Here is an 8,724-nt window from a genome sequence, read left to right on the forward strand (position 1 = left end):
TCCACCATTCAATGAGATCATGGCGGAGCTGTGACCTCACTCCATATACCCGGCTTCGCCCCATATCCCTTAATACCCTTGTTTCACAGAAATCTATCAATCTCAGAATTAGCATTCACAAGTGCGCTACCATCAACTACCATCTGCAGAATAGCGTTCCAAAACGTCTCCCAACCTTTGCGGAGAGAAGCCGAGGTGAACTGAAAACAACACACATGGAGAAAAGAAAGTGTCTCAAGATGTTGTGCAGATCGAAGCTGAATATGAATTTATCGCAATTCACGCGATGTCATGAATGCAGAATGAAAATGCTGCTACATTGGGCGTTAATCGAACACTTGCTTCGTGTGTGGCAGGAAAGAATTCGATTTCCAAAACACCAATGCCCAAGTGGCAGGTGGCGGCATCTGTCCACTTGGAAACCTGCCTGAAAGAATATGCAGTCTTACAGGCCGAAAATGAGTGTGTTTGATGAGACTACTAAACCAACGCGGCTCCAGTGGCGCAATCGGTTAGCGCGCGGTACTTATATAACAGTATTCAGGCTCAAGAAATGCCGAGGTTGTGAGTTCGAGCCTCACCTGGAGCAGTTTAAACTTTTGCTTCTAACATTTCCACCGGAGTTCAAGGGACAGCTGGTCTGTTCCCTGAAGCATCTCCTTCTTCGTGTTCTCATGTGGGCACTGGAACATTCGGGTGAACTCTATGACATATCACAAGTGTTGTCAGCAGCTAAACTTGTTTTCAACGCGCAAGACGCCTCATGCCACCAGCTGTTTGACCTGGCCGTCCGCCACAAATGCACTTGTTTATGCCCCAGTATAACTATCGGGGACTTTCCAGACTCTGGGGACTTCATCGAGGACTGCGAGTGCATACGGTGCCTTGGAGAACCACAGGCTCAATTACCAGCCGTCGACTTCAGGGGTCCCCGATGGGCAGACGCACGTGAGCTTGTGATTGTTTGTTTGTCTGTTACAGTACTTGTATGTTATAAGTGTTACAATAAAGTAGTACCTTTTACTTTCGCCTGTGTACTATATTGTCTCAGATCCAGAACCTGTGTTTAAAACAAAACACTACACAATACGACAGAGTAACCCTGCGATAAAACAATACATAGATTCCAGATAGAATTTACAGAAACGGGCCATTCGCCCCAACTGGTCTCTGCTGGTGTTTATGCTCCATACAATATTCCTCCTACTCCATCTCATCGAAAACTATCAGCATATCTTTCTGTTCCTTTCTCTCTCGTGTACTTATCTAGCGTCCCCTTACATATTTCTAAGATATTCTCCTCAACTACTCCATGTAGCAGTAAGTTCCACATTCTCACTACTGTCTGAGTATAGATGTTTCTCCTGAATTCCTAATTGAAGGTATTAGTGACTATTTTCTACTGATTAACCGAAAATTTCGGCTCCCCGTAAGTTGAAACATCTTCTCTATCCCCACCTATCAAACCACGACATAATTGTAAAGACCTCGTCCAGGTCACCTCTTAGTCTTCTCTCTTCTAGAGTAAAATGTCCCACACTGTTCAGTCTTTCCTGATAGGTATAACCTCTTAGAATTGTTATGATTCTCGTGAATATTTTATTTTCGTTCTCCAGTGCTTCTATATCCGTTTCCGTAATATGGAGACCAGAACAGTGCAGGCCTAAAACGTCATCATTGAGAGCGGTTCGTCAATCCAGATCAAAGGGAATTCAGGATTGAGAAAGTCGGGGTGGACCGGCGCCACTCGCTTAACAGGAAGTGTCGGGGCGGCAGTTGCCTTTCATGGACATCAGCTTGGATTTTTGTTTCACCCACAGCGTCATTATTATGGAGCCCTCATCTGAAATATAAATCTGGGGGAACACAGCATCATTATTATGGAGCTATGATATGAAGTATAGATCTGGGGGAACACAGCATCATTATTATGGGGCCGTGATCTGAAATATAACTCTGGGGGAACCCAGCCTCATTATTATGGAGCCCTGATCTGAAATATAACTCTGGGGGAACACAGCATCATGATTATGGAGCCCTGATCTGATATATAACTCCTGGGGAACACAACATCATTATTATGGAGCCCTGATCTGAAATATAACTCCTGGGGAACACAGCATCATTGTTATGGAGCCCTGATCTGAAATATATCTCTGGGGGAAAACAGCATCATTATTATGGAGCCCTGATCTGAAATATAACTCTGGGGGAACACAGCATCATTATTATTGAGGCCTGATCTGAAATCTAACTGTGGGGGAACACAGCATCATTATTATGGAGGCCTGATCTGAAATATAACTCCAGTGGAACACAGCATCATTATTATGGAGTCGTGATCTGAAATAGAACTCTAGTGGAACACAACATCATTATTATAGAGTCGTGATCTGAAATATAACTCCTGGGGAACACAGCATCATTGTTATGGAGCCCTGATCTGAAATATATCTCTGGGGGAAAACAGCATCATTATTATGGAGCCCTGATCTGAAATATAACTCTGGGGGAACACAGCATCATTATTATTGAGGCCTGATCTGAAATCTAACTGTGGGGGGAAACAGCATCATTATTATGGAGGCCTGATCTGAAATATAACTCCAGTGGAACACAGCATCATTATTATGGAGTCGTGATCTGAAATAGAACTCTAGTGGAACACAGCATCATTATTATAGAGTCGTGATGTGAAATATAACTCTGAGAGAACTCAAGCCCAGAACCTTTCAAATGTCGTTACAGTTTTGAACTAAAAGTCCAATGAGCTGTCCGTCGCGCCACAGAGCCCAATATATTTTACCTCTTCTTTCACTCTGTTCTTGTGAATCTGATGTTGGGCAAACTTTTGTGAATATCTAAATTCTCCCTATTCCATTTTATTAAACACTTTCGTTCATATATTTCACATCAAGCTTGTTGTTGTAGTTAGGAGCAGGAGTAATATGTCAGGAGAAATCAGCTTTTGCTGGAGGTAAATATAAATCATCACTGAGCAGGAAATGCTCATTTGGTAAATATCATTCACAAATCATCCTAAAAAATGGAGCACAATGTGGAAAGAAATTCGGGAAATAATTATAGTCGTCAAAATAATATTCGAGCTACACTCGCCTTGCATGAAACAAGAGAGGAATTAATTGCGGGGAATATTTGTGCAATGAGTTACTTCACCAGACGGTTGCTTTTATTACTTGTAGAGAAACACCAACAATTATGAGGAGATGCACAGACTGAATATCTGGGGCTCAATTCCATTGGATTCTCAACAGTCAGTATAATAATTTACAATTATTGATAAGGAAACCCGCAATCTTATTATTTAGCAGTGAGGACACAGATATTAAAAACGAGTGGCCCGACTGCTTCGGACTCATTCCCAAGAAATGACCGGACCAGAGGGGTTTAGAATTTCGCAGAACGGAGACTGGACATAGCAGAGTGTCCCAGACTCTGATCTGAGAATTGGACCTTCACTTGGTGTAAAATGGGTCACTCACTGAAAGAAATAAACCAGCATCAGCCCCGAAAAATCAACGAGTTCCGATATTAAGTGACGGCCCCGATAACCATTCAATTCTCAGACAGAGGCTGTTTTGGGTTTGACAAACTGTGAAACAGAGAAGTGTGGGATGATATAAAGTATTGTAAATTATCTATTTTAGTTTCAGATTTACAGTTTCTCTTCAATTGTTACTGACAGGAGCGGCTGTAACGGAGCTGACTGACTGAGTAACAAGCTGCGATCAGTCATTGGCCTGTACTCCAAACCAGCTCGTTGGACCTGCTCATTTCAGCTCACTTCATTCTCAGCGACAGGGAAAATTACTGAAAGAGAAGATGTGAATAACAGCTGGAAAAAAACAATGGTCTCTACATTGGTGGTCTGAGCTCTCCAACATACAGCAGTTAAGGGACACGGTGAGTTTGATGTTCAGAGACAACACAGTACAGTTTCAGTCGTGCAAGCTCCATCCACTTATATTCATAGAATCACAGAAAGGTAACAGCACGGAAGGAGGCCATTCGGCCCATCGAGTCTGCGCCAGCTCTATTCAAGAGCAATCAAGCTCGTCCCACTCCCCCGCCCTATCCCCGTAACCCTGCAAATTCTTTCCCTTCAAGTACTTATCCAGTTCCCTTTTGAAGGTCATGATTGAATCTGCCTCCCCCACTCCCTCGGGCAGTGCATTCCAGATCCGAACCACTCTCTGTGTAAAAAAGATTTTCCTCATCTCACCATTGGTTATTTTGCCAATCACCTTGAACCTATCGCCTCTGGTCCTTGACCCTTCCGCCAATGGGAACAGCTTCTCTCAATCTGCTCTGTCTGGACCCGTCATGATTTTGAAGAAGGTGGATGATTCTGAAGAATGACTTGTTAGAAGGATTATCGGGGAGAGTAGAATGTTTTTCAGTGGGTGGTGGGGATCTGGAATCACTGCCTGGAAGGTTGGAAGAGGCAGAAACCCTCATCGCGTTTAAAAATTACGTGGATATCCACTTGAACTGCCTTAACTTCTGAGGCGAGAAACCAAATGCTGGAAAGTGTGATAAGGCTGGAAAGCCCTTTTTTCGGCCGGCACAGACACGATGGGCCGAATGGCCTCCTTTTGTGCGGTAAATTTCTATCATTTCTATGATTCTATTTTGTTTCTTTTTCATGTGTTCCCGACACCAACTGTGTTAACTGATCGTTTACTTGAACGACAGAGTTTTCTGTCGCACTCACAGCTCAGCGAAGGGCGGTTTTCAAAATTAAAGCCGCAACGATAATGTTAAATATAGATAATGCCAAGAAATGAGTTTTATTTCTGTTCTTCCCCAGATAAATGTGTTATTTAGCGAGCGATCAGAAGACCGTTGATTTGTCTTTCTCACACCTGCAATCTTGTGTTTGTGCAGAGTGTGATATTTGAAGTCCCCTCTTCCCATTATATTGTTGGCAGAGTTTGTTATTCAGACTCAGAGGGTGATATTTGAAGTCACCTCTTCCCATTATATTGTGGGCAGAGTTTGTTATTCAGACTCAGAGGGTGATATTTGAAGTCCCTTCTTCCCATTATATTGTGGGCAGAGTTTGTTATTCAGACTCAGAGGGTGATATTTGAAGTCACCTCTTCCCATTATATTGTGGGCAGAGTTTGTTCTTCAGACTCAGAGGGTGATATTTGAAGTCCGCTCTTCCCATTATATTGTGGGCAGAGTTTGTTCTTCAGACTCAAAGGGTGATATTTGAAGTCACCTCTTCCCATTATATTGTGCACAGATTTTGTTCTTCAGACTCAGAGGGTGATATTTGAAGTCCGCTCTTCCCATTATATTGCGGGCAGGGTATTTTCTAAATGGTAAAAAGTTAAAACAGTGGATGTCCAAAGGGACTTCCAGGTTGAGGGACAGAGATCATTGAAGTGTCATGAACAGGTGCAGAAAATAATCAAGAAGGCAAATGGAATGCTGGCCTTTATATCTAGAGGGCTAGAGTACAAGGTGGCAGAAGTTATGCTGCAGCTATTGAAAACCCTGGTTAGACCGCACCAGGAGTACTGTGAGCAGTTCTGGGCACCGGACCTTCAGAAGGACATATTGGCCTTGGAGGGAGTGCAGCGTAGGTTTTCTAGAATGATACCCGGACTTCAAGGATTAATTTACGAGGAGAGATTACACAAATTGGGGTTGTATTCTCTGGAGTTTCGAAGGTTGAGTGGTGGTCTGATCGAACTTTATAAGATTTAAATGGGAACAGATAGGGTGGATGTAGAGAAACTATTTCAGCTGGCTGGGGATTTTACGAGTAGGGACACAGTGTAAAAATCAGAGGCAGACCTTTCAGGAGCGAGATTAGAAAAACATTCTACACAAAAGAGTAGTAAGAGTTTGGAACTCTCTTCCGCAAACGGCAATTGATACTAGCTCAATTGCTAAATTTAAATCTGAGACAGATAGATTTTTGGCAACCAAAGGTATGAAGGGATTTTTTTTTAATTCATTGATGAGATGTGGGCGTCGCTGGTGAGGCCAGCATTTATTGCCCATCCCTAATTGCCCTTGAGAAGGTGGTGGTGAGCCGCCTTCTTGAACCGCTGCAGTCCGTGTGGTGACGGTTCTCCCACAGTGCTGTTCGGAAGGGAGTTCCAGGATTTTGACCTAGCGACGTTGAAGGAATGAAGATATATTTCCAAGTCGGGATGGTATGTGACTTGGTGGGGAACGTGCAGGTGGTGTTGTTCCCATGTGCCTGCTGCTCTTGTCCTTCTAGGTGGTAGAGGTCGCGGGTTTGGGAGGTGCTGTCGAAGAAGCCTCGGCGAGTTGCTGCAGTGCATCCTGTGGATGGTACACATTGCAGCCACAGTGCGCCGGTGGTGAAGGGAGTGAATGTTCAGGGTGGTGGATTGGGTGCCAATCAAGCGGGCTGCTTTATCTTGGATGGTGTCGAGCTTCTTGAGTGTTGTTGGAGCTGCACTCATCCAAGCAAGTGGAAAGTATTCCATCACACTCCTGACTTGTGCCTTGTAGATGGTGGAAAGTCTTTGGGGTGTCAGGAGGTGAGTCACTCGCCGCAAAATACCCAGCCTCTGACCTTCTCTCATAGCCATAATATTTATAAGGCTGGTCCAGTTAAGTTTCCGGTCAATGGTGATCCCCAGGATGTTGATGGTGGGGGATTCGGCGATGGTAATGCCGTTGAATATCAAGGGGAGGTGGTTAGACTCTCTCTTGTTAGAGATGGTCATTGCCTGGCACTTATCTGGCGCGAATGTTACTTGCCACTTATGAGCCGAAGCCTGGATGTTGTCCAGGTCTTGCTGCATGCGGGCTCGGACTGCTTCATTATTTGAGGGGTTGCGAATGGAACTGAAAACTGTGCAATCATCAGCGAACATCCCCATTTCTGACCTTATGATGGAGGGAAAGTCATTGTGAAGCAAGTAAAGATGGTTGGGCCGAGGACACTGCCCTGAGGAACTCCTGCAGCAATGCCCTGGGGCTGAGATGATTGGCCTCCAACAACCACTACCATCTTCCTTTCTGCTAGGTATGACTCCAGCCACTGGAGAGTTTTCCCCCTGATTCCCATTGACCTCAATTTTACTGGGGCTCCTTGGTCCCACACTCGGTCAACTGCTGCCTTGATGTCAAGGGCAGTGACTCTCACCTCACATCTGGAATTCAGCTCTTTTGTCCATGTTTGGATCAAGGATGTAATGACGTCTGTAATGGCATCATTACCCTGTTTACAGGTATTGTCTCATCATCAGCATCATGACACTATTTTTTTTAAAAGTCTGACCATTAGCTTCATTGCCCACTTTAAAAAGCATCATGACCCTGTTTAAAGAGAGATTCTCTCCATCTTCATTATGACACTGTTTAAAAGGAGACTCACCATCAACATCATGAACCTTTTTAAAGAATGTCTCACCATCAACATCATGGCACTGTTTATAGAGAGTCTCACTATCAGCCTCATCGCCCTGTTCAGATTGAGTCTCACTATTAGCATCATGGACTGTTTAAAGAGCGTGTTTCACCATCAACATCATGACCCTGCTTAATGAGCGTATCTCTCCATCAACATCACGGACGGTATAAAGAGAAAGTGGTACATATCGGTACCTACGACATAGGTAAAAAGAGGAACCAGGTCTTGCAAGCACAATATAATGAGATAGGAAATAAGTTAAAAAAGCAGGACGTCACTGGTAAATATCTCACGATTACTCCCAGTGACACGTGCTCGTGTGTATAGGAAACGGAGAATAGAGCAGATGAACGCGTGGCTGGAGGGTTGGTGCAGGAGGGAGGAATTTAAATTCCTGAGGAATTGAGACCGATTCTTGGGAAGGTGGGACCTGTACAAGCCGGATGGATTGCTTTTCAACAGATCCGGGGCTCATATCCTCGCAGGGTATTGCTACTGCTGTTGGCGAGGGTTTTAACTAGAGTGGCAGGGAGATGGGAACTTGAGCGGGGAGTCATAATAGAGTAAAGTTGAAAACAACAAGGGAGAGGAGGATCAAGAGAAATTTACAACACAAACGGTACAAAAGGTTGTTCAAGAACAAGTGAAAGGGAAAAGCGTTGAGCAGCAGAAAGAAAATGTACTTTTGGCACTACAGATAAAGTAAAAACTAGAAGGTGTAAAGCGATTAACCCAGCATCAAAGCTAAAGGTCAGGCTGGGGTGTGTGGCCCAACTAAGAGTTCGATATACAAATACACGGAGTAGAAGGAATAAATTAAATGAACTACAGGTACAAATTCAAATTGGAGGTATGATATGATATGATAGCTATTACGGAGACATGGCTGCAGGAGATGACGAAAGTAGTGGTCAGGGGAATGTCAATGGATGTTATTTATATGGACTTCCAGAAGACATTTGATAAAGTCCCACGTAAGAGACTGTTAGCTCAGATAGAAGCCGATGGAATCGAGGGAAAAGTACGGGCTTGGTTCGGAAGTTGGCCGAGCGAAAGGCGACAGAGAGTCGGGATAATGGGTAGTTGCTCACATTGGCAGGATGTGACTCGTGGAGTCCCGCAGGGATCTGTCTTGGGGCCTCCATTATTCACAATATTTATTAACGACTTAGATGAAGGCAACGAAAGTCTTATATCTAAGTTTGCTGATGACACAAAGATTGGTGGCATTGAAAGCATTTTTGATGAAAACATAAAATTACAAAGGAATATTGATAGATTAGGTGAATGGGCAAAAC

General features: G+C 43.9%; 1 non-coding gene across 1 annotated transcript; it reads left to right on the forward strand.

The window, feature by feature from the left end:
- Positions 1 to 493: 493 nt before the first annotated feature.
- On the forward strand, positions 494 to 589 carry trnai-uau (transfer RNA isoleucine (anticodon UAU)). The gene is made up of 2 exons: positions 494 to 531; positions 554 to 589. It is a non-coding gene; the product is annotated as a tRNA-Ile (tRNA).
- Positions 590 to 8,724: the final 8,135 nt, after the last annotated feature.

This window comes from Heptranchias perlo, unplaced genomic scaffold (genome assembly GCF_035084215.1).
Source record: "Heptranchias perlo isolate sHepPer1 unplaced genomic scaffold, sHepPer1.hap1 HAP1_SCAFFOLD_54, whole genome shotgun sequence".
Taxonomy (NCBI): domain Eukaryota; kingdom Metazoa; phylum Chordata; class Chondrichthyes; order Hexanchiformes; family Hexanchidae; genus Heptranchias; species Heptranchias perlo.